General features: G+C 37.2%; 1 protein-coding gene across 4 annotated transcripts in view; it reads left to right on the plus strand.

Moving 5' to 3' along the window:
* TSC22D1 (TSC22 domain family member 1) overlaps positions 1-21,209 on the plus strand; it is a 97,558-nt gene that overhangs the window by 27,365 nt on the left and 48,984 nt on the right. The window contains exons 3-4 of one of the 4 annotated variants that reach the window (XR_001293355.2): positions 12,829-13,089; positions 14,050-16,237. The exons of the other annotated variants lie outside the window; for them this stretch is intronic. The gene's annotated coding sequence lies outside the window, so the exon portion shown is untranslated. Of the gene's footprint in view, positions 1-12,828; positions 13,090-14,049; positions 16,238-21,209 lie in introns of those variants that run through there. 4 annotated transcript variants of the gene reach the window in all.

Here is a 21,209-nt window from a genome sequence, read left to right on the forward strand (position 1 = left end):
TGTATGCTCCGAGGTGAGCCTTTCAGGGGATCAGTACATAGGCTGGGCATAGGGTACTTTGGACCTACTGTTTTCAGGTCTGCCGGTGCTGGAAAGGCCGTTTTCCTTTCCTTTTTTTGTATCTTCTGAACTAGTAGAGAACGTGGCATAACTGGGTGATGCAGTGACAATCATGTGCTCAGACTCTAGTTGTACCAGCAATTCAGAACTTGTTAGTTTTTTCTTGTGGTTTTTCCTTTGGCCAGTGAGCAGACCAGAATGGATATATTGGAGCCAAGAAAGTGGAATATGCTATTGAATCCTTGTTCAGATCCATCCAAAGTATGTCTTTTCCTGTTTGTTAAATTTGTCTGAATGGCTTTGGCAGATAATGCAAGGCAAAACAAAGGTGGAGGAATTGACAACTACATATCCTTATTCATACACCTGATGATTATTTTTTCATGAACTTCCGTAAAGTTTTTTTTGAAAAGGCCAGGATGTTAAATTATAAAAAGAAATAGTAGAAAGCTGATATCTGCAATTGTCTTCCCCTTGCCAGGCCTTGTATTTTGGAGTCTGATTATATCACCATGACAGCAAGAGTTTCACAAATCGTAAATCTTAAAAAATGGATCATGGGAAACCAGGTTTAGGCTTATCAGTGTTATGGCTGGTATTTCATATATTCCAAGTGTCAGCCTGAATGTACCATGATGGAAATGAAAGCAAGTCTATGGGTGAAGTCAGTATAAAAGACAAGTTGGGGACTGTCGCCTCCTAATTGAATTAAATTATCAAACAACACAGATTTTAAAGTTCTGAGATTCTAAACTATCTGAAAACTGTAAAACTGGTTTTTTTATATGCAGCATAACTAGGGAAAGCACAGCAAATTGTTTAAAGATAAAATTCTGCTGCGTTTCTACAGAAAAGTTAGCTTGAGGTGACTGTCAAATTTTCTGTTTCAGCTAAGCTTTTTAGCTAAGGCATGTGTTGCATTCTTTCTAAGAGCATATGCACCACCTTTCACACATGCTAATGTAAATGTGGTTATGATTGCTTATAGAAATATTTTGAACTTTGATTTGTGTTAGGTAGATAAACATAAGGTATTATACAGTAAAGGGAATTTGGTCCTCCCCTCTCCCCCAAAGGATTGTGGAGAAACACTTTCAGATGTAGCTCTCTTTGTACTTCTGACTCATCTGTTGCATTCCATTCTGTTGTAGCTTTGCGTTTTTATAAAACCTTTTTTGTTTCTAGTTAATTTGTTATTTCATTATGTCTCTTGGATAGTATTTATTCTAGCACAGAGTAGTCTTGCTTCATATTTTTCTCAGGCGTGCTTGTATTGGTGGTCTCAAAGGAAGAATGCTTCTGAAAGTGAGCCAAGGACACTTCAAACTGGGCACTCGGGACCAGTTGCACTTGTAGGACACTTTCAAAGCATTCACCTCTACTGCTGTTGGTTAAAGGGGAAGGGATTCCTAAAATGTTGCGTGCTTAGAAACTCACAAGTTCGCATTCTTCTCTCCCCATATGTGCAATTGAAAGGGGTGGGGAGAGCCATTATATCTGTTACAAAATGTCCTTGGAAAGGGCCGAATTTCTTCTAAATGCTTCATTTCAGCTCTGTTAAGTGCTGATGAGTGCATTGAACACCCATAAAATGATGCATGTTCAAATTTCAGATTAAAATTGCATTAAAAATCTGACAAACTGTTCGAGCTCTTCGAAGTCCAGCACAAGTAAGACTGTGTATTGGTTATAAATTTTGAAGATTGAAAACCAACTTTCAGAGTCTCCTGCTGTGATTATTTAAATCTTGGTAATCTAGTTTTTTTAAAGTTTAAGTTGTCATGCTGCTTTTATTTGTCTGTGTTCAGTGTGCCTTTCTGGGTTAAGAGCTTTGTTTTCAGAGTTTAGTTCCTGTGATGGCTTTTTTGCTTTCTTTCCTTTGTAGTGTGATGCCAGACTTCTGGATACTGTCATTTATGCAATCTGAAGTAGTAAAATGGAAGTAATAACAAAAAATGTTTTGCCAACTTTGCATATTATTCAAATTATAAATTTAAAAGAGCAGCTGTCTTGTCAAGCATAATCATCTTTGCTTTTAATGAATGTTTTCTCTGGTAGACACTGCTGTATGAGGTTAGAATGGCTCTTAAATATTTGGCAAGTAAGGGAGTGTTGAACAAACTGCATTTGAATGGCAGAAGAGACATACAGGCTTGCATCAGGTCATGAAGGAAAAGCTGAATTGTACTTAAAAATAGCATGACTGATGCAATATTCAGGCTAAATGTTCAAGTCTAAGTATTATGCCCATGACACAGGCTCCGATCCTGCAAACAGCTTCACAAATGGAGAAATTCAGTGCTGTGAGAGCATTCAAGTCAACGGAGTTCCCTCCCGTCAGGCATTCTGTTACAGGGGGAGTGTAGGATGCAGCAACTGAGCTTAAAGGTTTGGTTTTTGTGTCTCTCTGCTTTTCCTTGGGTGTTTTTGTTCATTATTTGAGAAACAAACAGCATGTTCTTTGAGGATTAGAGCTAACAAAGATAGACCTTCAAGGGCTGTGTATCTCATGCTGCTTTTTCTCTGGCACTGCGGTAGTCCCAGACCCTTTCCTATTGCTGTGCTGCTTTCCTCCCCCCCCCCCCCCCCAAAAAAAAAAAAAAGCTCTTCTAGTATCTCTTTCCACCTCCTTCTGTGCTGTAATTTCCCTCTTTATTATATGTGTCTTTTGGCATGCTGGCTGTGTGAAAGAGATTGTCTGTGGTGCTGCTGGATCAGTTCAGACTGAACTGGTGGTTGTCTGTCTGAGTAATGTTGGAGTTCCCCTTGATATCCCTCCCCTTGCGTCCATGGAGGCATTAAGAGGGCCTTGCTTGTCTACTTGGTCATCTTGGATTTGCATGAAACCTTCCTTTTATCTTGGAGGTGTCTGCAGTGTCAAATTTGACTTAAATTGAATGGTGGATTCAAAAGTTATTTTGTAGGGGTGATGCAGCAGAAGTATCTGGTTTGTTGTCTTTTCTTGGGAGACCGCGTCAAAAATTGAGGTAGAACTATGTGTAATGGACACTAATCTTGTGGAGTCGGGTGGTTTATCGCTTTGAACTAGTTAAGCATAAAAACTAGTAATGTACAAGTTTATGGAGTTCTAAATTTTCTATGCAGTTTTTACTCCAAACTAAATCAATTCCTGGCAACTTTTAGTTATTTACTAAACAAAATGAATAATTATAATAAAATAAACAGAAGTATAATTATAAAATATGCAGAAATGTTTGTAGTTGTGGTAGTTAGGAGCCATATTTTTTTATAACTTTTTTTATTTGTTAGCTGCAATTCTGAAGTGGATTGTTAAGCATGTTTGAATTTCTGTGGTCTTGATGGTAACTCAGGTTTCTTCCATTGAGTTGTGTGCCTTATGTCCAGCCAATGAGGAAATGGATTATTCTGAATTCTTGTCCATATAGTGTCTTTTTTTTTAAACTCAGATTAACTTTAGCTCATACTATGTATTTATGCTCTAAATTAGCACATAGTAGTAGTTCTTCACACTTGCTTTATGGTAGATGAAGAGCAGGGTTGTCAGATGGTATTGACTTCTCTCATTGCCAGCTGCTAAACAGACTTCATTTTATTTTACGTTAATATTTAGGAGACTGCTCAGAATAACCAATTGCTGTCATAGAATATAAATGGTGAAGAAGAGGGAAGAGTTTTAAGAGGTTCACTTTCCTTTAAAATGTTTACACTTTATCAGTAATGTTGTTTTATCAGTTTATTAAATTGCAGTTAGTTTAAGATTCATCATATGTTTTATACTTTTTTAGCCTATGATAATATTATTTTGCCAAAGTTAAAAACAGTTGTTCAGTCTGTTCAGTCCAGTTAATGATTCACTTTGTTAAAAGCTAAGGTTGCCATGGTTAAATTTTTGGCTCTTTTTGACAGTTGTCTGCCAACATATATGCTGCTAAAAGCTGTTGTGATGTGATCCTTTTATTTATATACTATTTCTGGGTGTTCACAGCAGAAGTGTAAGCACATGGGAACTCTTGTCCCCATTCTTCCTGATATCCATTCATAATTTTCTAAATTAGATGTTGATTGTAACAAATTGCAGCAAGTATGAAAATGACTTCGTACTTTATTTTGGTAATGATAGACTCTCAGTATTTTGTTAGTGCTTTGCTTCTTCCTCGTGCTTCCCTGCCTAGTCTGCATACTTCAAATGTACCAGAAGAGAGGAAAATGTTAATTCATGAATCAAAATGTTGGGTCATAATATCAAGATATGTTACTGGAAAAACAAACTCTTGATTTGTATAGCAAAGAGTTGAAAAGTTTTGGTATTTTTGAACACTGTGTTCAGTTCATATGGTAAAGACGGAACGTGCTTTGTTGGTGCATTGCAGTGTGCTGTTTAGTTCTCACCAAAATACTTGCTACAGCTTCTCTTCAATGACAGATAACGACTATGGAGTTGCCTATACAAACATCATTAGAATGCATTTTAGCAGGCACCACATATGATTCTTCTGTCATACAGATTGCTTAAATATGTATACATGCTCTGTTTTATGAAAGAAGCAACTTGACTGTTCAAAGGTAATTAATTCCCTGGTAACCTGAAAAAAGAGACTGCCAAAGCTCAGAAAAATAGTCTGTTACAGTAGGCTGCATCTTGAAGTATGAAGTTGGCAGTTCTATTTGAAGAATTTTTCTGTTGGGCTAAGGTCTACAATAAAAATAAGAAATACAAGAATATAAAAGTACTTGATGTTCATATATAAAATTATTTACATTGAAAATTACTCAGTATAATGTTTGTCCAGCTAAAAAGGAAGGGGGGAAAAATGCTGTTATACTGTATTAAACTCTGGTCTAGTTGGCAAAATGTTTAAGGGGATTTCAGTTGTATAAATGTTAAACTATGATTAAGAATTATTTAAAAGTTGGAAACAGCTATCTGGAAGAGTAACTCTAGTTTAAAAAATAAGAATCATTCTCCATTGAATTCTATGCAGTATAACATTGTTTAACTTTACAGTGTGTAGAGAGTGGATTTCGAATGTATGCAAATAATGACTTATTAGGTATCTGCATTGTGGTTTCATTTAAGTTGGCAATGTCAAGCTTTGTCACATGCGAAATGCTTTACCTTTTCTACTTTTTGATTAAACTGTAAGATGGAGTTCTACTTAATTTAAGAGTGTATAAAATAGGAGATAGATTTCTAATGTAAGATTTTCTGCATGTAGAAATGGTAGCAGCATGAATGCTTGTGAGATTTTGACTTCTGTTTTCCTTTGATAGCTAGGAAGCCATTAAGCAGAAAGTATAATAGTTTGCATATAGTGTACAACCAAAATCTGACAACTTTAGTGCAGACCTCTCAGTTGTGGTGCAAACTAATTTTAGAATCTTGCTGTAAAAAGACAATGTGATAGAGTGAACTGAGTCTTGTTACCCTTTTATAGGAGGACTGCTCTTAGGAACTTGGTGGCAGAAGCATATTATTAAGTATAAAAGCTATTTTGAGTAAACACTGACCTTTATATTTTCTTGAACAGAAAGTTTGTAATTAGATAGATCAGGCAACTAACTAATTTCATACTAAAAAATGTCATGGCAAGAGCATCTCCTGGTGCATGTGCCTGTCAAACTCGCTTCAAAATTAAGCATGAGTGCTCTATGTAATAGTCATGTACAGAGGTGTTCAGTAATGATTCAGGTGGTCTTTATGATCAGAAGGGCTCATAGTCTCTTGCATGTTTGTCTGGGTGTTGGGAGAGGAGTGTATGGGAAGCTCTTTTTATTTGCCCTGGATTGTGTTAATTTTTGTCAATGAAGCCTTGGCTCAAAGGGAAAGAGGGTCCTGTGAGACTAAGGTATGGTTAAACACCGTCCAACCCAGATCAGTCAGCACATTAAGCTTCTGTTTTGGTATGGATGTTTAGGATTTTTTTCTCCTCTGTATAGTTTTGCAAAAGCAATAAGCCTAGACTTGAAGTAGGTCTCCATGTGTGTTCATATGTCTTATTTTTGTTGTGTTATATGACTTTGTTGCAAGCAAGCTAAAATAAGTGCTAATATTTCAACAGATACAGAATGACAATCAAACATTGCACACTGGTATGCCTATGAAGAGGCACTGCCAAAGTTAATTGTGTCTAGTGCAAAAGCTGGGAGTTCTGGCTGATCAAAGCAGGTAGGTGAAGGTGCTTGCATGGAGAAGAGTTACAGGGGCAACTCACTGTAAACACAGTTCAATTTAAGCAGAGCCAAATGGTGCATTTGAAATAGTCTTTACCTCAGCTGACATGTGCACGTTTTATAATAAAAACTTGTTGTCGTCTTATTCCAAGACGTATTTGGAGAGAACTATACAATTTAAATTTAATACTAAAATACAGATGAATCTGGAATGCTTTCCAGGTAAGGGAAGTGATTAAATCGGCAAACCTTCAGAAAACATTTAATCACCTAATTAAAGACAGCAGTGGAAGAACTTTTTTGTGTGATATTAGCTGTAGAAGACAATCTAGAATGCATTTTTCATGTACTGTTAGCACCTATTAGATAAAAAATAATCAAAAATTCTTATTCTGGTTCTATTATCAAACATAACTATCTGCACATGAAACTTTGCTGCTTGGATCTTGAACTGAAAAGCCAGGCCTCCTGCTGTAGAGGTAGGATGGTGTGCCTACGCATTGTTTGCAAGTCAGGACCTTAAATTGGTTCCTGTCTCCATTGTCACAAGTTCGTGCTAGACAAAAATAAGCCTTAGCTACGTCATCCTACTTTTAAGTGCTGGAGAGCTAACATAGCTTACAGGAGCATTTAACATCAGTTCGTGCCCCAGCAGTAAGAGTAAATTACTGGGGAGCTGAGTTTTGTCTGTAGAGCTCTTATTGCTGCAGAAAATGAGAAAAGTATCAAGCCTGTAGGTCAGATTACAGGCTAAGTGTGCACAATCAAGAGTTGGGAAGTTCTTTTAACATAAAAGAGATGGGAATTATTTGATATGGAAATTAACATGCTAAAACACTGGATTCTGAAATGCATGCTTTGAGTACTTGTCAAAGTAAAACATTTTTAAACTGAAGACTCTGAAAAAGCAAATTTTGTTCAGCCTCTTTTTTAGTGCATTCATGTAACTCTTCATTAACATATTGAATAGATATTTAAGCAAATATTTGTATGAAAGGGATATTTTTGCTGTATCTGAGTTCTCCAGAGATTCCAGGCACCAAAGGAGAGTCATGAAGGAGAAGAACAAACCTCTCCTTCTCAAAAGAGAAAAGTCTTAGAGATATTTTCACCTGAAAATTCAGTTTGAAAAAATGCAGGCATCCAGTCTGGTGTGGCTGTTGAGCAGTATTGGAATAATTTCTTTTAACATTGCTTATCTGTAGTATTTCAACTTTCAGGTTTCTACAGATAGACTGGCTGAAAGACTCTGACAAGGGAAGTGTAGGAAATATGAGGCTATTAAAAAGGGGGGAGAAAGGGGGGGGGGAAGTAAGGTAAACTTATGTAAGCTAATTGCATGTAAATGGCATCAAATTAAATCAAACAAAACACTAAGAGCTGAAAAGGAAAATACAAGGTCATTGTTAGTATGAAGGAATTACAAGCTTTCTGTAACTTCTTGAAATAAGTTCAGGGTGTATGTAAATACTGCAGCTTTGATTGCTGTAGTGTATATGGCTTTCTTTATATATATATATATATATATATATATTTCTTAAAAAATCTTGATTTTTTTTATATCAGTTCATACATTCTGCCCAGTAGTTGAAAGCATAGAATTTTCTGAAAGCTAAATGAAGGTTTGTCTTTGCGACAGAATTTTATATTAGTGCCAATCAAGTCTATTAATCTGATTTAAAAATGTGTTTCAACTAGGCTATGAAAGGTTTGCTTTCAACTGTACTTGGCATACAAAGTTGAAAAGAAGCAAAAGAACACATAATAAAGATGTTTTAAATATTCTTGCAACTTAGTTTTAAAAATAAAAAATGAAAAAATCATTATGACATTCTGTTTAACAAGTACCAATTTTGTTAAAACTCCAGGTTATTAAGTTGCATATATTAATGAGAACTATTTTTACAGGATACTATTTATTATAATTAACCATTGGTTCTATTTTAGTCCCCTAGTGTTTTCCTGCTTGTCTGTATGTTCTCTTAATAGCAAGAGCTACTAAAATATTTCTCAAATGTGCCAGCTGTGACAGCTCTACACAGTTTTGGAATTCTCTGTCATGCTGAGTTCAGAAAAGCCTAGAGCATTTTTTTCTGTTTTTTAACTGGAAATAGGAAGGGTCTTTCATGTTTTGATAGTTAGACCAGTCTCGTAGGTATTGTTTGACCCCCTTCTTTGATAATCTAGACAACACTGTGGCTCTTATTGGTGTGTAGCAGACCTTAAAGAAGTTGAGCAAAAAACTTTGCTGGAGAGCTGCCAAATGCTTTAAAATTAGTTCTGAAATTCACAAAGTCAAGATTCCTGTCATCAGAGTTGATGGAAGGTTAGCTTCTTTTAATGATGGGTTGCATGACATCTGATCTCTTAAAATCAACACTTTGATCAGTTGTTTTGCCTCCTTTTCTTCCTGAGGTTGAAAATGTTATCTTTTGTAGCTGTTGTAATAATGTTCAATGGCTGCTTCTTTTCCACCTCCCCCCCCCCCCAAAAAAAAAAAAAATCTGGAAGTTTTGGAAAATTTTTCTTAATTTTTCTTAAACTGTGTCAGTAGCTTCTGGAATGTAAGCAATCAGCCTTACATCTCTCTTGTTGCTACTTGAATGTGCATGTTATATTGGTACTAATTTCCAGGAGAATGGTACTTTACAACAAGAAGAACAAATTTTAGTAATGTTTATTTTGAATAACGGTTCAACCAAATGCTGTTGCATAGGTCCTGCAGTGGGTTTTCAGCCTGCACATATTTTGGGAGTTATGACTAAACCAATGAATGGCAACAGGGCAACCAGTACTCCTTAATCTAGAACAAGTTCTATTTTAGCAGCTATAGATCCTCCATACGGCCCGTAGCATTTTAAAACTAAAATAACTACATGATGCTTTAAAATTTCAGTCTGAGGGCTGAGAAAGAATTGATTGAGTTGCAGGTACCCTGAATCATATGGGAGAGTTTACTTTTTGTTTCTGTACTCTTTCACTGAGACCCTGCAGTAGTGTTACAGACACTGGATCTGCAGTACTATAGCAAGTAAAAAATCATTACTGCTTATACTCTACAGCACTTACCAAATACTTGGATTCAGTTTTTTGCTTATTTTGCAGATGGTCATCCACAGGATTTACTCACAATTGTTTAAACTTTTCTTTGATGGCTATTGAGCAAAACCACACTGATGCAGAAAAACGGGGATCACTCTTCACTATCTCTTGAATTATTGAGTGGCAGTGATACCTGCCATGCAGAGAGCATGGAAAAAGCACTAAAGGGAGTTCTGCTCCCAGAGTCTCTTATCAACAGTCAGTTCACTATGGAAAAGACACTACAGGGATTCCTTTCTTCACCCAAAGAAGATCAGAACATTGATTATAGGATTTTTTACCATCTTCTGTGTGCTCCCCAAGCAGAGCTATCAGTGCCTTTCCTGAATTCGTCTTGACCTGAAGATCATCTACATGTGTTGTTCTTTTGTCATCACAGCCAGAACTTCTCCCTGCTCCAGCTAGAAGGATCCCATCACAGCCTGCACCTGAGGTAAAATGGCAAAGTCTGTATGGTGACTCAGAAAGGAGCTGTTGTGTGTTCATCTCCTTAAGTTGGCCTGACATCCCATCTCAGTAATGTGAATCTCTTCTGGAGTTTGATATAAGGCAAGAAGAGACTCCCTGGAACTCCCATAAGAGGGATTCAGGTACTTTGGATGATCTATTTGAAATCTCTTTTCCACTATTCTAAATCTCAGAAGAGCAGAAGAAGTACTAATTAGCACTCCTCTCAAAATGCAAAAAGATGTAGTCGTTTCAGCCTGAGCTGCATATCCATGTATAGGAATCTGTCAAGCTAGTATTTTTGATAGCTAGAACACCAAAATCACAAGCTTTAGAGTTCAGAGCAAGTCTGTACAAAGGAAGAAAGATGTATGAAAGGATAAAAATTGGAAGTAAAGGATTCTCCCTTCCTTGGAAAAAGAGGAGATACTCTGGCCTTGATGTAAGGAAAGGGAGATTTATAAACAAGTTATTCCTAACTGCATGCTTCAGAATGATCTTCCAGAAACAGTTCTGTTGCCAATCCATTTCCAAGAGGAAAACAGCGATGGACAAAGTCCTCTTAAGAGCTTTTTTTCTCTTAAGTTTTATGTTGGATCTTTGTCTCTTCTACTGAACTTCTACTTGAGTCCATTAAAACCAACCAATATTCCCCTCCCCCCCCCAGCCTGAATAGGTGGGAATTCTTGATTTCATATGATGTATTATAGCGAAGGTGATCTGAAGTCTTTTTTTCCAGTGAATAGGGATGTTTCCCCTGTGGTAGAAGATGTCTCAAAGGGAGCCTTTTCTTGACATGAGAGAGGGGCCCAGCCAGGTTACTGTTTGAAAGGAACCTACAAGAAGCTGGGTTATGCTGCTTCACCTGGGTTGACTTGCTCTGATGTGTTCTATTGCTTAGAGCTGAAAAAGAATATCAACTTTGGAAGTGTTAATAGAGTTTGCAGACTTCAGCACCTGTCACCTGAAATTAAGATTATAATGCTGTGTGTGGCATTGTAGTTACGTGAAGCGTATTTGTGAATAATGTGTGTTAACTGCTTGAAGAGTTGCTGAGAATTAAGGTATTTGCAAGTTATCTAGTAAGAAAGAACCTTCTGTTCACAAGAGAATCCAAGAAGGAACATGCTTTAAATTATTTTGTCCTTTTATGATAGTTTTCTAGCCAGCAAGCAGACAGCAGTAGAAATTCTTTCCTTGAACATGTCCTATTACATTTTTTTTCTTCTTTCATTTTTATCTTGTATGATCTGCCTTACTGGAAGAGTATCAACATCATCTTAGAGACATCTGTTGGCTAATGACATTAATGTATGTGCTGGTCAGCTATTATTCTTTCTGAACAGAGCAGACCCTCTTCAACAAAAGCATGCATGTGGGTCCAGAAGACTGAACCTGGCTCTCTAACCTTTTAAAAGTTCATCTTAAACAATAAACAGGTGATGCTTTGTCAAATTGAAAGGAGTAGCAATACATCTTGCTCTGTGTTGTTGTTGAAATGGAAATACCTGGACAGAAGTCATGAAGCTCCACTAAAAATTAATGCTCAAATTTCTATGAAATAGCCTTGCTATTTAGAGCAAAAATTCTTACATTAAATTGAAATACCATCACCATATTCAGTGTCCTCAGAGGAACCAAGAAACAAAGTATCTTCCTGCATGGGGAAGTGAAGAAGTTATTAAAAGTGAAGGAGTATATTCAAAATATATAGAAAGTCATTGCGGTGGTTTTAATGACAAAACCTAGCTTTTGTTCCACCACCTTCTTGGATTATTTGGAGCAGAATGAAGAGAAGTTTCTTTGGGGTAGATGTGGGGCAACAAGCTTATGATGAAGGACACTCCAAATACCTAACTTTATAAAGATGTTTTGGCCAGGTGTTCTAAAAGAGAGGAGGAAGAAAACTACCAAAATTGCCCCAAAATGGATTAAGTGAAATTGCATCAAACATAAAAGGCAATAATTAGCACACCTTCTTGGTTAACTATTGAATAATACTCTACCTGGTGTCTTGTTGAGAGCAATAAACAGCATTGTATATAAAATGATCACGCCTCATCTGAGGCACATAGCTTAGCAGCTGCCCCATATGCAAGCTCTAGACATTGTTGCTGTTGCGCAAAAGATATTGCAATGAATAAAAACACAGTAATTATTATACACAAGAGGCTGTGCATATATGTGTATCTCAAGTCCTGTGACTTTTCCTATCCTATTTTGTTGCATCTTGGCTCCATGCTACTGATAAAATTTCACCAAAGTCTATCAGCTTTCAGGATTAATGAAGAGGAAAACTTATGCTCTCTTAAGCATTGATTTTGTTGTTAATTTTTATCACTTCAATAACAACAACTCATAGGAAATTAGGTCCTCAGGATAAAGGAGGAATATTCTAGAAATCCAAAAACCTAATCCAGGAATGTGGATAGGTTCTTAACTTCCCCAGCGAACATACCTGTGCCTTGTATTAAGTAAGAGACAGTGACAAGATAATTAAACTGCTGTCATTGTGTGTTTGATCTGATTTTGCGAGTAGAAGACTTGAAATTGGATTTAGGCCTCTACAGAGAAGTTGGGGATGGGGTTAGGAAGTCAGTGGAAAGGGAAACCTTCAGGTAAGTATGATCATTTCTTCTTAAATTGACTTTCTGTCTAGGATCATGGGGAGATGTTCATTGCATTGCAATAAATACCATTTTTAATTTTCTTGATAGAAAATGGACAGAAGAGAGATTTGGAAGTTTTTTCTTCCAGAAATGAGCCCATAAAATTTTTTTCACCTACATCTACTTGGAACAGACTGAAAGAGAACTTTCTGGACAAAACATCTTATGATTGGTCTCATCTATTATAGATATCATAAGTGTCTTGAAAGTTCACAGTCCAAAACTTTGGGTTTTTTTGGCATCAGAGCATGAAAAAAAACTGCATGTCTAGTATTCATCCCTTCTCATCCTCCCCTATTACAGTGACTCTATGTGTATGTCTCTGTGTGGCAGAAAATGAGGGAATGCAGATCATTATTCAAGAAGTTACCAACTAGCACTTTTCCTTCCCCTCCAGTCTTTCTGCCTCCCTATCCTGGAAGTATGGAGTCCCTGCCTCAGCCTACAGCTTCATTCTTTTTCCAGCTGCCCACAAAAGTAAAGAACCAGTGTGAAAGGTTGAAGAAAGAATCCACTCAGAGGACTGAGTCTCAAGCAAAAAGCTCCAGGTTGCAGACTCAGAAAGAAACTTCCTTTGGGGAAGGATCTGCTTCCAGGATTTGCTCGTCTCTTTTTCCTTGGGCAAACAGAGTTCTTGAAGCAAACAACAGGGTTGCAGGTAGGTAGGGCCCCTTTGAACTGCCATCCGCTCAGGTGTGGAGGAGGGACTTTATGCTGTTTCTTTATGCTTTTTTTTGTTAATGTTGTCTTCCACTTCTCTAGGCTGAGAGAGGGAGAGAGTATGAGCAGCTTAAAGAAGAAGAGAGGGGAGAAAAAAAAGGAGGGGAGGGAGAGAGGAGAAAATATGCTGGGTACTTGGAAATAATATTTTTATACCTCTGTGTAAACTTCCCATTCATGGGGTCATATTTGCACTTCAGTTCTCTGAAGAATGGTATTTTCTGACCCTTTCTACAAGGGAAGCTAAATAAGAGCAGAATCTGGTGGCTAAGGGCCTAAGTAAAGGCCAGTGATTGTATATGGCCCATAGCCACATGATTATCGTCCCCTCCTGTTCTCTCTCCACCAGTGGTAGCTTTGGATAACCAGTGAAGTGTAGACCATCAAATGGTTTGAAAAGCCTACTTGATTCCCAGCACAGAACAGGTTCCCCAGTTCTAAATGTGTAAGTATGTTCCTCTGGAGGAGTCTGTGACTGCTGGGTTTGTCAAGTCCTGTTCCTTTGTCCATGCGAAGGAAGTAGACCTGGATGCTCTGAGGGGATGTGCTACTAACCCATGCAATCGGCAATTCCCAGGGCCCAGCCAGCGATATCAGTAGAAGCAGCTCAGGTAAATTCTGCTTTCCTCACTTCACGCTGTACAGAGCAACAACCTCTTGCTTGCAACCATCAGAAGCCCAAAGTCAGACCTTTCTTTCTCTAGCTATGTCATTGCTGATACAGGAAGTTTATCCTAAATTTCCTTTCACCTGAGAACTAGCAATGAAATTTTAAGGAGATTTTACCAGTTCCTCTTTCATGCTGAGTCAAGTCATTTGGAACTATGTTACGTGCATTATTGCTTTGGTGCATCTTGTGACTCTTCTCTCCCTCTTCATTCCCTCCAAATTGCTTCAGGACACCTTCTAACCTTTATACTGCATCACAAGCCTTCAGCAGAAGATCTTGAGAACCATTTATGTTGCTGGAAGATGACTGGGTTTGGATCTTGGCCTTCCTTAAGCAGGATCTCCTGACAAAAATGGGATTGGGAAAGAAATGACTTCTTTTTCCATCACACAGAGAGAGCCTTTGAGCCACCATAGAAATGGAGGCCTAGACAGAAAATTACTTCTAATGCACTATTCTCTAGGAAATTTGTTTGGCCTCCCCATGGTCCTTTTGTTACAATGTCATGAAGGTTTTTTTTTTTTTTAATCGAACCTATACCTGATATCTTACTATCTGAAGATCAAGTGAATAAATATGAGTTTAAGAGTTTACAGTTCTAATAATGTGAACACACCTGGCCATCCCCTGCATAGGAAGTGCCAGGTGAATCAGTGAAAGAGGATTCTTTTGTGCTTCAGACTGTCTTTATAAAACCTTTTCTACTTGTAGTCCCTTTAGATGATTATAAAGAATATCAATAAAGCTTATGAATATAACACTTGAAAAGGGAGGTGGAAGCCTAATTAAGATTAAAAAAAAAAAAAAAGGCACCCAAACTGTCAAAATAGCAATGTGGAAAGCATTGCATCTTTTGAGGTTTCTCGTGGTTTGTGTAGAGAAGAGGTATGTTGGAGGTGTTGAGGGCCACAAAAGTGGAAAAACTTAGATTTTTCTTCAAGAGTGAAAAGTTATTTGTTAGAAAGCAGAAGGCTTCCCCCCCCCCCCCCCCAAGGGATTCTATAGTCAAACTTAATTAAATGTGTTGTGAGATCTGTGAAATAAAAACCTTATGTCTGGCAGTAGTGAACAGTGCACATGCATGCCCATTTACTTTTGTTCTTTTCAATGTAGGAAATTTTGAAGAATAGGGCTTGTTTTTAATGTTGAGATTAGGAAAAGGAAAAGCTTTGTTCTGAAGCTGAGTGAGAAGGGGTGGCAGGAGGGTGAACTGGACCCTCTGGCAGTAGGTAGAGAAAACTTTTATTTTCCTATTTTCTGCTTCTGGCAGTTGGAGTGAACTAGTCAGATGCTTGTGCTTGAATCCGATTTATTTCTTAAATCAGTTACTATGAAACACTGTTTTTAGCTAATGCCTAGATCTTTCCTTAAGTTCACTGGCACATTTAAATTGTTTAAGAGTCTTAATGTAGCCCTGAGGCTACCACTGCATGGCAGTTGTGATTTCTTATTATGCTGGAATGCATTGCAGTCTTAGTACATTCTAAAAATAATTGTTCAGATGGTGCTGTTTAAGTACATACCTATGTAGTGAGCCATTTTCATTGGACTTTCAGAAATTGGGCTCTCTGTTGGATGGCTTTAATGTCTCCCTCCTCTCCTCCCCCTAAATATCAAACGTCTTTGTTGTCTTGCTTCTTCTGTGGTTATCGACTAAAATGCTAAATTTATAACCTGCTATTTTTAGAAAACTGATAGATGCATGTTTTAAAAGATGTAACCACAGTAGCACTTGTGAACTTTGAGACTTAGAGTTAAACTGATTTCTCTTTTTATTTGATGTATCAAATTCATTATGGCTTTAAAAAATGTGAAAATATGTATGTGGTGACTTTAAAATTGAGTAGCCATTTATTATAGGTACAGGTCTTTTGGCAAACTGTGCTGAACAGGAGTAACCTAGAAGTTACAAGCTAAAGATCCGTGAGTTGCAGAAATAAATACTAACATGTGGCTTGAGGTCTGTGCTAGTAGTGCTTTTAGTTGAAGAAAATACATATGTTTGTGTCTGGCTCCTAGTCCGTGTTTTGTACCTTCCTTATTGGTATACTTGCCTCAGCCACAGCTTTTGGTCATTTTATTCTGTAGAACAAGGTAAATTTAAGAATATTAAATACTTATGGTAGAATAATAGGGGCACTGGGAATTGCTTTTAATGGTATCGTCTCAGTTGCTGTCTCTAGGGTAACCTGAAATAACTTTACTGCTCCTCCTCCCCTCCATAGTCATGATTTTTAAATAAAAAATTTTGACTGTTGCTTTTATAAAGTCAATATTTTGATACTTCTTGTGTATCAGCGTTGTGTAGCATAATATTATCATGCTCTGAGTCTTGCAGCTGGAATCCTGGATTCTTGATATGTTTTTAGAGAGATGACTCTTGCCTTTTGTGTTATTAAATATTAATAAAGTTGTCTAAAACCATTTTCTTCTTGTTTATATTATACTTAACATAATTGTATGAGTACAGAGTGACTCTCTTCTGATCGACTCCAGAATGCCAGGAAACAAGAAAAAGCGCCATACGATTTTAGAGTTTCAAACCCAAGTACTAACAGAATTTCGCAAGAGACACTTGTGTGTTATTCCTAATTTTCCTCTTTTTACTCCCTTTAAGATTCCTTGAGCATTTGAGCTACCCAACTCATTTTACATAACCCTTTATCTTCTTTACCACATTCCTGCTCCTTCCAATTCTTAATCATGACTGCTGTGATGTGTTGACAGCTCCATATCCAGTCAATAAAATCGTGGCTGTTGACCTCTCCTCTTTTCCTGTCCCAAAAGAGCGATCTTTTTTTTACCTGAAAGATTTGCTTTCTTCCTTCCACCTTCTATCCTGCCTCTCAGGTTTATGTTGCAACTCTTTCTCTGTGATAAGATGCTTTGGAAGTGATGGAACTGTTAGTAAAGACTGGGAAATTCCAGGAAAAATCTTGTCAATGTTGCTACTTCAACCAGAGCTAAACCGTTTTCATTTGTGAGAGATGCTCTGTCAGTTCAGAGTAGTTACTTAAGGAAGGGAGACAGGACCAAAAACATGATCCTACTTTGAAAAGTAATTCTTTATAGACAAGACAATGAGAATGAACAGCATAGATTCTATGGTGTTTTTATTATATTCCCTCATTTTACAGTGAGGGAGACAGGTGTCAAAACCATCAGCAGTTCACTATGAACATCTGAAAACCAGACTGGTTCAATCAGCAGTAATATGCTGTAAATCAGATTAGATTCTCTATTTCATTTCTCCAATCCTGTTTGCAGGACATGGGAATTTGCTCAGATAGAGGGATGAAGAACATTTTTTCAGTGTTTTTTTTTTTTTCTTCCTTTTTTCCTGCTTCTTGAGGAAAGTAGAAACCTTGGTTTGGAGAACCTCTGTTGGTGAACCCAGAAAGACAGAACATAATTTAAGAGTTAGTTTAGAAAAAAAAAATAATTTTTTTTACTTGAAACCTGGAAAATGCATTCCATAAGCAGCAGTGCTAACAAACAGTTGAATCCTTCCAGTTTTGTTTCCTGCATGGGCTTCATGAAGAACTGGCAGCTGCACAGCTCCTACACCAGGTGCATAAATCATTGATATCAGGTTGTCTGGAATCTTTTTGTAGGTGGGTGGTTTCAGGAATGGTTGTTCTTTGCTGCTTAGGAAACTGGATTGTCTGAATGGCATGAAAGGCATTACAAATTAACTACTAAAAATGTATTTAAGTCTTTGTTAGGTTGGTTTTTTTTTACTGATGGCTGTGATGCTTTTACTTCCTTGATCGCTGACTATGTTGTGAAGAATGTAAAATTACTGTTCTGATAAACTGTCCTATATTGTTTCACTTCCCTGTGCCGCACTCATTCATGCGGTGATTCTCCATAGTAGAAACTGATGTTTCTTGCCTTTTCCATATACCAATCAAATGGATGTCAGGAAAATATGTGGGTTTTAGGCTTCTGTTACAGAACAGTAAGTGAAGAAATCTGTCTTGCACAAATGGATATCTCTTCTAGGGGGAAAAATAATTTTATTTATCCAGACAGAATGTTGTAAGAGACTGTGCAAATGGTTAAAGAGGTTTATGGCTTGGGGTTGTTTCCTTCTTAGTAACTACTTAAATAATTTTAGTCTTATCAGTGTCTGACCACCTCTTGCCCAATTCAGCGAAAGGTATTTCATCTGTGATTCTAAAGTAAATGGCATTTGAACAAACAATTAAAAAAAAACCCCTTTTATAACTATAAATATTTTTAATATGATCATAATTTACTTCTGAAGATTGGACTGTGACTTGACTTCCCCAAAATTCAGCTCTGCACTGACCTGAAATTTGCACATAGGATAAAATTAACTCATTTACAGCCTAAGTAAAAAATGGTGATAATATTAATGCAGAAAGGCTATTAGCAAATCTGACATTCACTTCATGTACTCTTTGGTATTACTAGAATTAAGCATAGGAGAATGAGCCATGAATTTTTAGGGTTGTTGATATGATTGAGTTTTCTGCAACTCATTGCACTTTTTCAATACTTTATCTTGATTAAAACTCATTTAAATGGCTAGCCAGTGTGAAAAAGTGAAGTAAAATATATTGTTCTGTATTCTTTTCATGGGGTTGCAGAAAGAATGGGAAGACTGCTTGGACCTGTCATTTTACAGAAATTATTGACGAATGACAGATTTTTATTTTCTCAAAACTTGGTTTGATATGGCATGTGGAAGGCCATATGGCCTAAAATCAGGAAATCTCATCTCCTTGAGCCAGAAGTTTAATCCTCTTCTCATTCATTATATTGTCTTATAAGTGTATATCCTGCTATTTACCAGTGAGAGAGGGCATTATGCAAGGTTAGAAAATAAAGTCGAACATGGGATAAAAGGTAAGTAGTATGAGAACATGAAATATGAGTCTCTGAGAAAGACTGGAAATTACCTTGAGTTCAGAAGGCCATAATTTGGGAAAGCATCCTTATCCATTAAAGCATTTCAGGGGAGTTTTCACATACCTGCTGCTAGTATGCGTTTATAACTTCTTAGAATAGTAAAATTTGAAATATATTTTAAAGTCTTCCTGATCTGTGGTAGTACTTTACCTTAGGTCAGAAAGCAGGAAAAATTGATTTGCAAAGTATTTTTGAAAATGTGTGTAGAAGATGGAGAGATACACCTATAAAAGTAAGTGAAGAGCTGAAATCAGTACAGTTGCTGTGCGCCAGTGGGGTGTTCCTGGGTAACCTCAGGACTGTAAAGAAATTCAGGCTGGCTTAGGTACTGGAGTAGCACAGGAATTGAAATAACAAGCAGCCAAGTAATGTAGGAACTCTCCATTAACAGATACTAGTCTTGACAGAAAATCACTTACAGAAACTGAACTTTTTTTCTGTAAGCAATGGAGCTAGTGAAGTCTGGATTTCTATAGATTTGGCTCTTGTGGTTAGATTCTCTGGTGTCTGCTAAAGCATGAACTCTGATTTGAGGATTTCCCTATGCCTTGATCACTCATGTTTGTCACCTGGTGGAGTCTGAAAGTGGATGAGTTAATGCTGCAACATCTTCTAAGGGGATGTAGGGATGTGCATAGGGGCTCCCTGATTTGTCAGTCTGCTTTTATGCAGCTTTTAACAGCTTGTTATGTCTTTGGAAGCTGTAACCCTCTGTCAGATCCAGTTGAAATTAGAAATAGGTAGAAAAAAGTTTATACTTTTTTAAAGGACATGAGAATGGAGACATTCACAGAAAGAGAACTTGTATCAACTCCTTTTCTAATAAATTATTGTAAAAATGTGGATGCGCTATAGCAAACTCTTTAGCTTTCTGTGTGTAAATTTCTTCTCAGTTTTTTTACTTCTGTAGCATTCTTAAACATGACATATTTTTCCTACTTTGTTGAACCAGTCCCTGGACTTTTTTTTTTTTAAACAGTCAGCATTTACAAAACAGCCAGTAACATTATTTTCCTTGGATATTTTAGGGAACAGCAATGTTTTCCTTTATTATGTGTTATGCTGAGGAGAATTCCAAGCAGTGCTTTCAGTACTGACATTTTAATTCCAGTTCTATTTGTATTGATAGTATCTTTTTGGTACCTATTTTCCTGTATTAATGTTAAGGGTTTTAAAATTTACTTTTATCTCACTTTTTTCCAGAGTTTTTTTCCCCCTATACTTGCATCCACTTTGGAGACTTTTCCTACCTCTCCCCTTTTTAAGAGTACATTAGCCCAGGTCTCTGAAATGCTTTCTTTTTAACTAGCTCTTTATTTATTTTTTTAAGCAGCTATGCAAATGAGAAAGATGAACAGTAATACTATGTTTGTCCAGGGAATAAATGCCTAAGAAAATCAAGGAAACTTTTTTCCTGCGTCAATCCCCACATTGTTCTCCAGAAATACATATTACTCGGAAGCCTCCAATGTTTCTCTGTGGCTTGGAGTCAAACCAGTGTCTCCAGTGTGGCCATGCAGAACCTCAGCTGCAGGGCATTCCACTTGTCTCTCCAGGTAACTTTAGCACCTAAATACCTGCTTGTAGCTGAACTTAGCCATTATTTCAGATAAATTTTCTGCCTCCTTAAAGAGGCAGGGTGTCTTGTGTATGTGTGTGTCTTTTTTTGTAAACTTGGTGGCAGCATAGTAATGATACAAGGGCCTATGCTACTTCCCTTTTGACTTTGCTGCAAGTTAAACAGTCTTCTAAGGGCTCTAACACCGTATAGGGATAGTTGAGATAAATCTAGATTCTGCTTGCCTTTCCATGTAAACAGCGAATGGCTTGTGTTGCCACATTATGTCACCTTGAACTGCCATCTGTTTTTGTCCCCCTTGGAGCTCCTACTGTTTCAAAATCTGGCTAGCACTGTGAATCAGTGTACTTTAGAACAAAATTCTCCTTTCTGCCTTTACCTCAGTGGTGAAATATATGCAACATGTTGTGACTTGTCAAGCTGTTTGTATTTGTTTTGTTTGCATGTGTTTTCTTTGCACTGAGCAAAATTCTAAATTGCAGATACTTGAGGACCAGCTATGTGCAATGCCTTAGTTTAGTGAATAGTCTCACAGATTTGATTGGCATGGGATATTCAGTTGTCCTTAGGAGAATCCTCCTTGAAAAATGATGTGAACTGCACTGGAGTAAGCTGCGCAGTGACTGGCTTTCTGCAAGGAGAGTATTCTTGTTGCCTGAAGGACCTTTTTCTGCTCTAACTAAAAGCAAATATAATAAAACTGCCAGGGTTCCATATTTCCTTCCCCTTTCCTCCCTCCTGTGTTTCCTGTCTAATTAATTTTTGGTGTAATGATGAGAAATTCTTCCTTTAGCAGGTCCTTTCCCCACCCCTTGAGAATCCTCCCAGCTTAGACAACCCTGGAAAACTCATCGCTTTCAATATGATCAAT

Source organism: Apteryx mantelli, chromosome 1 (genome assembly GCF_036417845.1).
Source record: "Apteryx mantelli isolate bAptMan1 chromosome 1, bAptMan1.hap1, whole genome shotgun sequence".
Classification (NCBI taxonomy): domain Eukaryota; kingdom Metazoa; phylum Chordata; class Aves; order Apterygiformes; family Apterygidae; genus Apteryx; species Apteryx mantelli.